The following is a 14,103-nucleotide window of genomic DNA, read 5'->3' as shown; positions in this document are numbered from 1 at the left end:
TTACTTGTGCAAGAAAGATCTGTGGCAGGATGGTGTACCAAAACCTTTTTCAAGCTGCTATCTTGTGCTCTATAATCTAATCTTTCTTTAAAAAAAACAAAGCAAAAAACCATCTGACTATTAAGGTTCAAAGAAACCTTCAAAATGTGACCCAAATGTAATTCAGTAATGCCTGTTCACAGCCAATTCTATATTACAGGCGTATGTCGCTTACGGGGTGTGAAAAAGCTCTCCTGTCAGCATAGAAGCATCTTCACAAAAATGAAGCAACTAAAGTTTGCTTCATCTCAGTGAATTGTTATTTTATATGGCCAATTTAAATGTCAGCATTGCTTACTGATTTACTGATGACCAAAGCATAAAATAAAGGCCATGGAGGATCAAATAATTAACATTGTAACAATCCACTGTAAATGGCAACTACTTTTGGTGTCTCAGAGAGGTGGAGCTTGTTAGGATATCACTCCCAGCTCCCCTCTAAGGCCATGCCCTAAGGTCAGTAAAACTATGCATCCTCTAGGGTATAGTGTACATTTTAAGATGTTCATAGATATAAACAATCAGAGTAGGTCAGGTAGCTCTCCCCTAGTGTTTTATGTGACAATATTTCTATCCCCCTCTCGCTTACATGTAAATAAGCATGTTTAATGAGTTAATTCTTCCCTGTGAGCTTAGTTGCACTCTCTAGAATGTTGGCATTCCATATGATATTATGTCAATTGGTGTGATCTAAGTATACAGTAATTTTACAAAGAGTGAGTCTGAGGCAAGGACTTAGTCATCCTTATCTGATTTTTGTATTTTATTTTATTGTTATATGCGTTATACTTTGATATAGTTTTGTAACTTCTTAATGTGTCATGATGCTTTTCAGTATGGATGCAGCATTCTAGTTCCTCTTTACTGATGACGTCCAGGGAGTGTGCTGTTTTCTTTGCCCAGGGTAGTGTTATTCTAGCATCTAAAGTTGCTTGAGTTTTAATTGTCAAATCCAGTGAGAATTTCAGAGTGAGAAGAGAGATGAAAATAGTGACATGCTTTGTTCTCTGCTTGTTGTCTGTGAAGAGGGAGAGAAGAATTATACAATGATTGAAAGAAACCCAGTTTGAGGAATGTGGCTGAACCTATAGTGACTTAGGAGCTGTAAAGAAGTCCAAATGATTGTATCCAGTTTGGTTACACTGAACTGAAAAGGGAGAGAACAATGTACAGCATTACTTCCTTGAAACTGTTGTGTGCAATTTTTTTCTTATTAATCTATTATTACCAAGTATTAAACAAATACTTATGGGTAAGATTATAAAAGGAAGGAACCTAGTGATCCAGAAGTGCTTTAGTGTACAGAAAATTCTATTCTATAAGTTTTGCTACCACCCTCATCTTTATAGTGTCCGAGAATCTTCCTTTGTGCATTAAGTAATTAGATTAATATCTGTCACGGGTAGTTCATTATGTCTCTCCTCTTCTCCCAAGAAGGAGAATCATGTAGACAGAATAATGTTTTGGTAGAGTTTCATTGTAGGGGATTTTGTTGATTTTCAATTTTTTAATGTATCCACTGCTATGTGTTTATGTGAGAAAAGGTGAGTCAAAGAATAGAACTTTACCTTTGGCACACTAGATTCTTTGGAAGTTCATTGTAGCTCTCAAGAAAGTGCTGTTTACTGCACAGATGATCTCTACCCTTATAATTTCTTTTTAATGTTCAAATAAAGTTACATTGCATTTGCCTATCTATCCAACATGGCCCAATCTCCATAGTATCTCAGTTCCTTCAGAAAGAAAGAAAGAAACCCTAAGCAGCACAAAAACAGAGATCTCTCTTTTCCTTCTGTACCAGTAAGAAGCAGACCTCAGATTTCGATGTGTGTGTGAAAAGTTATCAGATGATAGATGTTGTAACAAAGGTCAATTGTGGGAATATTTTTCCCTTTATATAATGTGTATCTATAAAATAACAAAATGCTTCCTTAATTAATAGTTGTTAATTTCCCAACGAAGGATGAAACAATAACAGATTAGGTTTATTTTCCATCACCTATCTTCATCATCAGCTATTTTCATTCAGTAGCTTTAGAATTATGCAAGATGCCAAAACACAACATTTTTTTAAAATGTAAAAATATACCATAACTTAATCTCTCCCAACAAACATACAATATGACCAGATCATACTCCCATGGTCTGTGTGTGAAACAGAGATCCTCCCCAGAAAGATTCCCCCACTTGCATGTTGATGATGGGCTCAATTACCTCCAAAGCACCATTTCTCCTTGCCAATCCCCCAATTCATGGAGTGAATGCCATGTGTCCAAGATCCATGCTGTGAGAGTGCAGGGAGATGAGGGGAAAAGGCCATGTCCCACATATGGGGGCAAGCCTCAGAATTCCTCATTCTCACACCCAAAAACCCAACTTTCTCACAGCTCTTACCACAGGATAATCTGTCTTGGTGTCAATGGAGTGGCAGTTTTTTTTTTCTTTTTTTTACTGTCTAATAATTGAAAAGCAAAACACTGCAATAATGGAACAGCCTATTCCTCACAGAATGAAATTAATTACGATACCTATTTCTTATATAATAATACTTTGATTATTAGTGGAGGGATGGGTCCTGATGGAGTTTCCCATAGGGAGCTCAATTATTTCACTTTGGGTCCCCTTTTTTTATAATGTGATTCTTACTATACCTTATTAGCATTTGTGTACATAGTGCACTTTAGGTAGGGCATGTGTTAGAAAAATGTGACTACCGGATATCTTGTAATATCTTGTAACTCTTACTGTTAATTTTTTGCAATATCACCCATTGGTATATGTTTTCCTGTAATCTTGTGGTATAAGGTCATTTTTGGTCACTTACTTATGTTAAGCATTTCTTAAGCCTATGGCTTAGTATGGCTAAGCTAAAATCTTACAGGCCACAGCCTGTAGGCCAGCGGTGGGCAACCTGTGGCCCGCAGGGCACATGTGGCCTGTCTGGGTAATCCACTGGCAGACCGCAAGATGGTTTGTTCACATTGGCCATCCGCAGGCACGGCCCCCTGCAGCTTCCAGTGGCTGCAGTTTGCTGTTCCTGGCCAATGGGAGCTGTGGGTAGAGGCATGGTTCACAGGAACATGCTGGCTGCCGCTTCCCACAGCTCCCATTTTCCAGAAATGGTGAACTGTGGCCACTGGGAGCTGCAGGAGGCCACGCCTGCAGATGTGCCGTGTAAACAAACTGTTTTCCACCAGCGGATTACCCTGGCAGGCCGCAGGTTGCCCACCACTGCTGTAGGCCTTGCATTTCAGCCCTACTTACTTAGATATGTAACACATAATTATCCCTTCTAACTACTGAATAATCTTTTACTTTTGTAATCCTACAACTTGACTCTATTTAGCATAACATCACACAATAAATGAACAATAAACTAAAATCATTGGCTCTGCTTTTGACGTTAAGGGTACATCTGCACTGCAATAAAAGACCTGCAACATGGCTGTGGCTGGCCAAGGTAGATGACTTGGGCACAAAAGCTCAGGCTGTGGGGCTAAAAATAGCAGTATATATGATCGGGCTTGGGCTGTGAGGGACTGGGTCTCAAAGCCTGGGATCCAGCCTGAGCCGGAATGTTTACACTGCTTTTAGTCCATCAACCTAATCCAATTAACTTGGTCTCTAAAACTAGGTGCTGTAATTTCTGGATGTAACAGGGTGGACACCCGCTCCTGCCCTGAGGGGCTTAAAACAGCCCTACGAAAGGGCTGTGGCCGGAGAAAGCAGCCACTGGGTTGATTGGGGGAAGCAGGCAGAGCTGCAGCCATGCCCCAAACAGAGCTCAGCTGGCCCCTATAAGAGGCTGCGAGCCAGGAGCCCAAAGAGTCTATCTGCCTATAGAGATAGAAGGGCCTGGCTGCAGGGAGCAGAGAGTACCTAGTTTGAGCAGGGCTGGGGAAAGGCCAAGGGAGCCAGGGAGCTCTGGCCTGGAAAGTCCCCAGGCTGCGGCTTTGTAGAAGGCCAAATTGGGTACTGGGGTCGCAGGGGGCAGCCCACAGGTAGGTTGAGGCAGCAGGCCCAAACCCTCCCTTGCCAGTGATGCATGTATTTTACACTGCAGTTTGCCCCAGGGAACGGGCGCTAGATGATGACTGTCAGTAGCCTTACACTGATGGAAGGTGGGGATAGTGGGTGGGGGTTCCCCCTGGATGGGAGACCCTGAGAGAAAGGGGTCACTTTCAGGGAGCAGCACCCCAGATAACGGGGCACCAGAGTCCAGGGAGGGACATGGGGCCCAGTGGCAGTGGGACACTGGCCTGCAGGAGGCGCTCCGGAGGCTGGGCAAGCTAATTTCTGAGATGACCAGCAGGAGGCATTGCGGGGGTGAGTCCCCCATCGCTACACTGGACCATATGAAATCCAGCTAAAACTAGCTGTTAAGAACCAGAGAAAGAAAGGTCAGCTACTCAGGAAAAAAGAAGTAAGTCAAAATCAAAGAAGTTAATGTAATTTTCTTCAAAATATATGGTACACAACAAGGAAATCTGGATATGCTGCCAACAGAAAAATGAAAGGACAAAGACAAGTGGAATTCACAATGGATTTGGATGTCTCTGCGGTATTTTTGTCAAGACAGAGTGGCGATCACAGAAGAGAGCTGAAAAAAGGCACTGCAAAACAACATCCTGATCCTTAGGAGTGCTAAGGAAATTCTATAATGTTTTATTAGTTGTTGCTAAAATTTGTGTTTTACAAATTATGTATATGAAATTAAGAATAAATCAAATAGAAAAGTTTTTGTACATATTTTCAAATTGGAAATTGACATCTACTTAAAACAGATCAATGTGCACAAAAGTATCTTTATGAGGGTGATCTCCTGTTGCTTAGATATTAATGTCTGTTATAAAATGATTCTGGCAATGTTGGCTGTGGGGATAAACTATGCCAGCAGTCATTCCGATGTCAGATTCATATTTGTATGTTTGGCAGTTCCCAGAAAAATTATCTGGTTATCAAAAGGTTAAATGTGTTGAATATTCCAGGTATGGATGCCTAAAGCTAGCCTTCAAAGTTCCTATTTATGTATTTAAATTGCCTCTGGTTTTCAAAAGTGCTGATTTCTTGGTGGTTCTCTTTTTTTTCAGTGGGTATCTATGATCTTAAGGCTAACCTTCAGAGGAAGGATGGCCTAATGGATAGAACACTAGTCTAGGACTTAGAAAAACTGAATTCAATTTCCAGTTCTGCCACAACTGTCCTCCATGATGTTTGGACAAATCACTTATACTTGCTGGATTTTGGTTGTCCTTCTATAAAAGGGGGAATAATAGCACTTCCATATCTGACAGAGATGCTTTGAAGATTAATACCTTAAAGAGTGTGAGGGGCTCAGGGAGGGGGGCCATACAAGTAACTAAGAGAGAGACATAATTTTAGACAACCATTTTTGAAAAATGTGGCCCATGTTTTCATTTAACTTCTAATATGGTTATACTCCTGGTTTGTATTCTTTCCACCAGAAATGATGAATGCATCCAAGACCCAATATCTGCTTTAGAGTGTCAACCCAGGAAAAAGAGCTCTCATTTTAATCCAAGGGAAAAAATTGGGCTGACTTGTTTTCAGGGACAAAATGCTGTGCAATAATACAGAGGTTTTCTTTTTAATTGTGCCAGACTAAACCTTCTTTTTTTGTAAAAAATGGTGTGCTTTCTCCATAGCAAATCACAAATAGGGTTCTACTACAGCCAGGCTCAGTGGGAAGTCGCCAACTTCACTGTGTGCCCTAGAGAGCTGACAGAGCCAGAAAATGAAGTTGCTCCAGGCTGATTGGAAGATGGGCAATGTGAACAAACCATCTTGTGGTCTGCCAGTGGGCTATTTATTTTACAAAACTAATAAGCATTGAAACCCAATTTTCAAGAAAGAACCATGTGAATGATGCCAGAGATAAGTGGTGCAGCAGCTTTTTTAACTCCCAGTGTTCCCCAAATTCAAGGCATTCATTTTGAACTGAACACGCAACCGGTTCCTGGATGCTGACAAAGATTAAAAGAAGGAGAAATAATGAGGAGTCTGAAAATGTTGCATATGAAGTTTGATAGGAGCAATTAAATACCAAACTTTTCAGCCCTTATGCTTAGGATCACTAGTCTTGGGGAACTAGTTCCCCACTGAATAGTATCTAGTTTAAAGTCTCCATCCTGATATCCAAGGTATGTCTACACAGCAATGTAAGCCTAAGGTTAGTGAGACTTGAGTCAGATGACTTGTGTCAGGGAACCCTGGACTTGAGCATCTACACTGCATTTTAACTGTAGGTAAAGGGTTTTCTGACCCGTGCTCAAACCTAGGGCTCTGGCATCTACACTGCAGTGCATAGACCCAAGTCAAAATAACCCTATCCCATGGTGCTTAGCATCCCTGCCGCAGTGTCAGGACTCTAGCGCTACGAATGTGTTGCACTGTGGGAAAACTCTACTATCCACCCTGTTTCCTAATTGTGATGGTGCTATTGATGGTACTTAAGTGCCCATAAGAAGCACATGAGTACATAAACTGCATAATTAGCTCTTTTGGAGCTGTGTCAGTAGAAAGACTGCAGTGTGAGAAGGCTTTATCCTGAACTACCATCTAATCTGAGAATTAGGCTCTCCACCTCTAGTCTGAGTTATATTGGCAGGAAAATATGCATGTGCACCAGTTCTGAAGGATAATTAGGATGTCAGTCTCCATGGCTGTCAAACCATTCCAATGAAACTTTGCAATTCTTAATTTTTAAACATAGGATGTTCAATGAAGGTGGGTTTTTGTTTGTTTATTTTTGTCTGTTTATTTTGAAGTTTGACATAAAATTTAGGTTTCAGAGGGGAAAAATCACACACACCACATCCTGGCTCCTGCTGGCTGCAGAGCGGTGAAGAGTATCCCCAGGGTTTGGGGTGCAGTGTGCTCCAGCATCCTCTGAGGATGCCTTATCTTGTTAGAGGGCCAAAGGCCAGTGTCCAGGTTTCAGTCCTTCACCACTCACATTAATAAGGCAAGCAGGATATGATCCTATGTATTATCTTTATGAGGTTGAGAACCATCTCTGCTAGCTCACTCTCCTGGGCTAAAGAAAAGCTTGCATTGCTCTAAATAGTATTATTACTTTACTTTTTGCTGTCCAGTATTCTTACTTCTTAGTACTTGACCAAAGTGCTTGGGGGCAGTGGGAGGGTTGGTTCAAATGTATTAAATAAAAATGTATCATGGATATAAAAATTGGTATTTTTTTAAAAAATGAAGTATTGAACCTACAGTTATCCAAATGGGCATGGAAAAGTCATGTAACAGAGTCACTCAGCCCCCACTTCCTGGTCCTTCTCCTATCTGCTTCACAAGTTCCAACATCCTGGCTTGGTGTGGAAAATGTCAACAGTATTTTAAACCTGAAAATTAATCCAGCTCTGAGCAAGATTAGCTGGCACTGGAGCATCAGAATGCAAGCCCAATGTTGCACCCAGTTGGCAAAATGCCATCAACATCTTTTAAAGTCTTCTTTCTCATTTAAGCTGGGTTCCTTTTTCACTTCAGTCTAAGGCAATATGTCCTGAGGGAGGGAGGGATAAGGGATAAGGTATCTCTAAGAGGCTGAGGGGAGGTTTTCAGGCTGGCTCCCACTCACCATCCTGACTGTGTACACATCTTGACTGTGCACTGTGCCTGGGTGCCCCTGCACATGCTGACTCATGGAAGACAGGGAGGGCTAGAGAGCAGAGAAGGGACCGAGTGGCTGCCTTGCAGGAACGGGAGCAGCTGGGATGCCTGGGATCATCCCTTCCTCACAGTTGTGCTGATCTGGGAACTCTCCTTCTCCCCCTTCCTGCTTGGTCCCTGCTCTGATCTCTCGTCTGTGCTCCCAGGCACCCCCCGGGGATGCATGTGCAGGGGTGCCCATGCTGCATGCACAGTGGGGGGGGGGGGCAAGTGGGAAGCCAGCTCAAAACCTTCCCTGCAGCAAAGAGGAGCTAGAGTCACTGCCACAGGATGCTGCAGGGAAATTTTGGGGGCTGGCTTCCCCTTGCTGCCCTGACTGTGCACACAGCCTGGGTGCTTCTGCACACGCAGCCCAAGGGAGAGTGAAGGAGGGGCCTGAGAGCAAGGGCCAGAGAAAGGAGCAGAGCCCAAGCAGCTGCCTTGCAGGAAGGAGGAATGGCAGGGCTCCCAGTTCAGCATGGCCAGGGGAGGGATGACCCCCAACATCCCAGTGGATGGGAGCCACCTCCCCCAGCAACTTTGCTCCATGCTGCAGGCAAGCTCTGCATAGCAATGAGGAGGAAGAGGAGCTGAAGCTGCCATAGGAGCATAGGTGCTGACTCCATGAGTGCTCCGGGACTGGAGCACCCATGGGGAAAAATTAGTGGGTGCTCTGCACCCACCGGCAGTTAAGCTCCCTGCCCCGCCCCCTCTGCCTCACCTCTGCCTCCTCCCCTGAGCGCCACGTCTCCGCTCCTCCCTCCCTCCCCATGCATGCCACCACCAAACAGCAGTAGCAAGCTCTGGAAGGGATAGGGAAGGAGCAGGTACGTGGCAGGGGGGAAGGAGGAGGTGGAGAAGTGTGGGTCCAGGCGGGGATTTGAGGAAAGGGTCAAATAGTGGCAGGGAGGGGGTGGAGTTGGGGTGGACACTTTGGGGAAGGGGTTGGAATGGGGACAGAAGGGGGCAGGCAGGCAGGGATGGAGTCGTGGCAGGGCCAGGAGAAGAGGGGGGTCAAGCACCCATTGGCACGAGAAGAAGTCAGCGCCTATGCATCGGAGGAGTAGGAAGTGGGAGCATACTTGACCAGACAGTAATGGTGCTTCCAGATGCTGTGCTGGCTGCCTGCAGCTCTGCTCCTCTGGGACAGGAATTCTGGGATACATCCAGAGGACTTCTGGGCCCTGAATCAAGCCTGGGCCGTGTGCATGCAGGAAAGCAATAGGTCCCAGCAGAACAAGGACTCAGACCCTCCAGCCCTGCAGAGCCCTGGGGCTCTATGTCAGAGTTCTAGGTTAGCACAATCGGTGAGTGGATACAAGGAGGGTGAAGCCCGAACCTGTGCTTTGAATTAACCAGAAGGATGTTGTTAGGGGCCTTGATGCAGGCAGCTTTGTTTGAATGAACATGATGGAAACTGTGCTGGAAGAAATATGGCTGGAAGAGAGGAAGTTCAGTTAACAGGAAGAGAACAACATGATTGAGGATTTTAGAAGTGATGGAGTTAGGCTGGTAATTTAAAAGGAGGCACTCATCTGCGGACATAGCTTCCACCTCTCTTGGAAGTGGACTAATTATGCTCTCCCATCGGCATAGCACATCTTCCCCAGACACGCTACAGCTGCAGTGCAGTAGTGTAGACTTGCCCCCAGTCTAATTCTAGGTTCAGGTGAGAAGGGGAAAATCTGGTGAATGCCTCTATCCACCACTTTCAAGATTCTGGGTTTGGAGTTCAGGACAGAAAAGAAGTTTGGCTTCCAGATAGAAGTTATATATATCTTCGTTAGTATAAAGGGCTCATTCAGGTCTTCCAAGCTTGTTAGGTGAATTTTGTGAGGATTTATTGGTATAAAATTGCCTGCCCATTGGTAATTTGCACTCTGGGAAATATAAACTATTATAAATCCAGCATGAGGCTGCAATTTTCACCAGCACTGTATCGGAGGGTAGATTCCATAGATTTTTCCCTTATTTGCATGTAAAGTGTGAGTGAATTTGGGACAGAATAGTAAAAATATCAAAGGCAGAGAAAGATAAAACTGCTTTCTTAACACACCATGGGGGTATACAAAACACAAGTCTTGCTTTTTACTTGTTTAAAAAAAATGCTAACAATGAAAATTTTAAACGAATGAAAAATTATAACAGACACTGATGAAAATACCAGCCTTCAGATTTCTAAGGGTATGTCTACACTACGAAATTAGGTCGAATTTATAGAAGTCAGTTCTTTAGAAATCATTTTTGTACAGTCGATTGTGTGTGTCCCCCACACAAAATGCTTTAAGTGCATTAAGTCAGCACAGTACCAAGGCTAGCATTGACTTCTGGAGCATTGCACTGTGGGTAGATGTGAGTAGCTATCCCACAGTTTCCGCAATCTCCGCTGCCCACTGGGATTCTGGGTTGAGATCCTGTCATAAACAGATAGTTAAGGGTTAATGCCTCTTTTACCTGTAAAGGGTTAAGAAGTTCACTTAACCTAACTGACACCTGACCAGAGGAACCAATGAGGGAACAAATGTTTCAAAAGGAAGGAAAGAAGTTTTCCTTTGTTAAGAGTCTCAGTTTCAGCCGGAGTGAAAAAGATCAAGGAACCAGCCTCTTATCAGAGTTGTAAGTTTTAGAAAGGGATAAATAGGGTTATGTTTATTTTCTTTGTAACTTGTCTTGGTACCATTAAGAGAATTATCAAAATTGGGTATTTGGGTATTTTTTTGTGTAACTAAGTTTTTGCCCAGGGGAACATCCTCTGTGTTTTGAATCTGTTGTCTGTGAGAGTAGCTGGTATGCTAATCTCTCCCAGAGGGTTTTCTTTTACCTTTCTTTTCTTTAATTAAAAGCCTTTTTCTTAATACCTGATTGATTTTTTCCTTGTTTTTAGATCCAAAGGGGTGGATCTGGATCCACCAGGAGTTGGTGGGAGAAAGGAGGGGGGATGCTTAATTTCTTCCTGTTTTAAGATCCAAGGGGTTTGGATCTGTGTTCACCAGGGAATTGCTGAAGTCCTTCAAGACTACCCATGGAAAAAGGTAGTGCTTGGGGGTGGTGGCAGCGATACCAGATCTAAGCTGGTAATTAAGCTTAGAAGTGTCCATGCAGGTCCCCACATCTGTACCCTAAAGTTCAGAGTGGGGAAGGAACCTTAACAGATCCCAATGCTTGATGGGGCAAAAATAGTGTGGCGAGTGGTTCTGGGTAAATGTCGTCAGCCCCATGAAAGTAACAGCAAACAATCGTTTCAGGCCTTTTTTCCTGGGTTACCTCTGCAGATGCCATACCACAGAAAGCATGGAGCCCACACAGCTGACAGTCACCGTAAGTGTCCTGGGTGCTGGCAGACATGGTACTGCATTGCTACACAGCAGCAGATCATTGTCTTTTGGCAGCAGACGGTGTGTTATGACTGGTTGCCATCGTCTTCATATTCCTGGGTGCTCTTTTAACCAACCTTGGTGAGGGGCACCTGGGCAACTGGCAGACGTGGGTCTGCATTGCTACACAGCAGCAGCTCCTTGCTTTTGTCACCAGATGGTGCATATGATTGGTAGCCATTGTCATCATATTCCTGGGTGCTCTTTTAACCGAACTCAGTAAGGTCAGTCATGGGTGCCTGGGCAGACTCCTTCTGCCGAGCACTCAGGAGCTGATAATGGCTAGCAGTAAAACTGCACCGTCTGCTGCCACCTTAAAGATAGAAAAGATAGATGGAGTGGATCAAAACAAGAAATAGACCCTATCTGTTTTGTATTCATTTGTTTCCTTCCACCCTCTGTGAAATCAACAGCCTGCTAAACCCAGGGTTTTGAGTTCAATCCTTGAGGGAGCCTTTCTGTGTGTGACAGTTGTTTATGTGTCTCCTTGATGCAAAGCCATTCCCTTTGTGGACTGTAATTCCCTGTAAGCCATGTCATCAGTCGCCCCTCTCTCCATCAGAGCAGACAATCATTTTGTGCCTTTTTTCAGCCCAGACGCTATAGCAATGGGATCATGGAGACCGCTGAGATCGCCATGGCAATTATGAGCACTGTAAACACCACATGCATTATCCTGGAGTATATGCAGAATCAGAACCTGCCAAAGCAAAACCGGGCGAGGAGATGACAGTAGCGTGCTGATGAGACTGATGAGGACATAGACACGGATATAGACTTCTCACAAAGTAAAGGTCCTAGCAATGTGCACATCATGGTGTTAATGGGGCAGGTTCATGCTGTGGAACACCAATTCTGGGCCCGGGAAACAAGCATAGACTGGTGGGACTGCATAGTGTTGTAAGTCTGGGATGTTTCCCAGTGGCTGCGAAACTTTTGCATGCGTAAGGGCACTCTGAGGGAACTTTGTGACTTGCTTTCCCGTGCCCTGAGGCACCAGAATATCAAGATGAGAACAACCCTTACAGTTGAGAAGCGAGTGGCGATAGCCCTCTGAAAGCTTGCAACGCCAGACAGCTATCGGTCAGTCGAGCATCAATTTGGAGTAGGAAAATCTACTGTGGAGGCTGCTGTGATCCAAGTAGCCCACGCAATAAAAGATCTGCTGATATCAAGTGTAGTGATTCTGGAAAATGTGCAGGTCATAGTCGATGGCTTTGCTGCAATTGGATTCCCTAACTGTGGTGGGGCGATAGATGGAACCCATATCCCTATCTTGGCACTGGAGCACCAAGCCAGCGAGTATATAAACTGAAAGGGGTACTTTTCAATGGTGCTGCAAGCACTGGTGGCTCACAGGGGATGTTTCACCAACATCAATGTGGGATTGCAAGGAAAGGTATATGATGCTCATGTCTTCAGGAACTCTGGTCTGTTTCAAAAGCTGCAGGAAGGGACTTTCTTCCCAGACCAGAAAATAACCATTGGGGATGTTGAAATGCCTATAGTTATCCTTGGGGACTCAGCCTACCTCTGTAAGCTAAACAACCCTCTCCTCTCCCCTTTGAACACACCTTGCAGAGGCAATAAAGTCATTGTTGCTTCACATTCATGCATTGTTTATTAATTCATCACACAAATAGGGGGATAACTTCTAAGGTAGCCCCAAAGGGGTGGGGGCGGAGGGAAGGGCAGGGTGGGGTGGAGGAGGAGGGAAGGACAAGACCAACACACTTTAAAACTTAAAAACTTATTGAAGTCCAGCCTTCTGTTGCTTGGGCAATCCTCTAGGGTGGAGTGGCTGGAGGCCCCCCATCTCATTCTTGGGTGTCTGGGTGAGGAGGCTGTAGAACTTGGGGAGAAGGGCAGCTGGTTACATAGGGGCTGCAGCGGCGGTCTGTGCTGCTGCTGCCTTTCCTGCAGCTCAGCCATACACTGGAGCATATCAGTTTGATGCTCCAGCAGTTGGAGCATCGATTCTTGCCTTCTGTCAGCAAGCTGACACCACCTATCCTCTTCAGCCCTCCACCTCCCCTCACGTTCCTGTTGTGCTTTCTTGCACTCTGACATCGTCTGCCTCCACGCATTCTGCTGTGCTCTGTCAGTGTGGGAGGATAGCAGGAGCTCTGAGAACATCTCATCCTGAGTGTGTTTTTTCACTTCTAATATTTGCTAGCCTCTGTGAAGGAAAAACATTTGCAACTGGTGGGGGAAAAGGGAGATTGGTGGTGAAAAAGACACATTTTAGAGAAAAATAGGATCACTCTTTCCCGTTAAACCCTTCTGTTCACATTTCACAGCAAATGTGCTTTCATTACAAGGTAGCATTTTGCCTCTTGTACTGAGGGCCTGCCAGTGTGGTGTGAGAGATCACACATGAAGGCCAGGCAACAGAATTTGGCTTGCAGGCAGCCATGGTAAGCCACAGTCTTTTGGCTTCTTTAACCTTCAAAACATGTGGGAATTATTTCAAACAGCAGCGCCCTCATTTCCCATACCAAGCAGCCATTGGGTTGACCGTTTAAAATGAGTTTGCAGTTTAAAAGGAGGGGCTGCGGTTTGCAGGTTAGCATGCAGCACAAACCCAAATAACAAACCCCCCGGCTATTCTCTGGGATGATCACTTCACCCCTCCCCCCACCATGTGGCTAACAGTGGGTAACATTTTTCATTTCCACAGCCAAAGAGCAGAGCAGGAACAGGCACCTCTGAATGACCCCTTAATAAAGGCACCCTATTTCAACCGGGTGACCATGAATGATATCACTCTCCTGAGAGAGATAAGGAATGGATGTTGTCTGAATGCCAGCAAACACCGGATTTCCGCTCCATCCCCATACATATTAACAGTCTTTTGAAGTAGCTGTACTGGCCATGAATGCCAGGGCAGATTAATCATTAAACACACTTTCCTTTAAACCATGTGTAATATTTACAAAGGTACCCTCACCAGAGGTCCCTTCTCCTCCTACAGGGTCCGTGAGTCCACCTTGGGTGGGTTTGGGGG

Source organism: Gopherus flavomarginatus, chromosome 1 (genome assembly GCF_025201925.1).
Source record: "Gopherus flavomarginatus isolate rGopFla2 chromosome 1, rGopFla2.mat.asm, whole genome shotgun sequence".
In the NCBI taxonomy this organism is placed as follows: domain Eukaryota; kingdom Metazoa; phylum Chordata; order Testudines; family Testudinidae; genus Gopherus; species Gopherus flavomarginatus.
Note: the sequence above shows the minus strand (reverse complement) of the source record.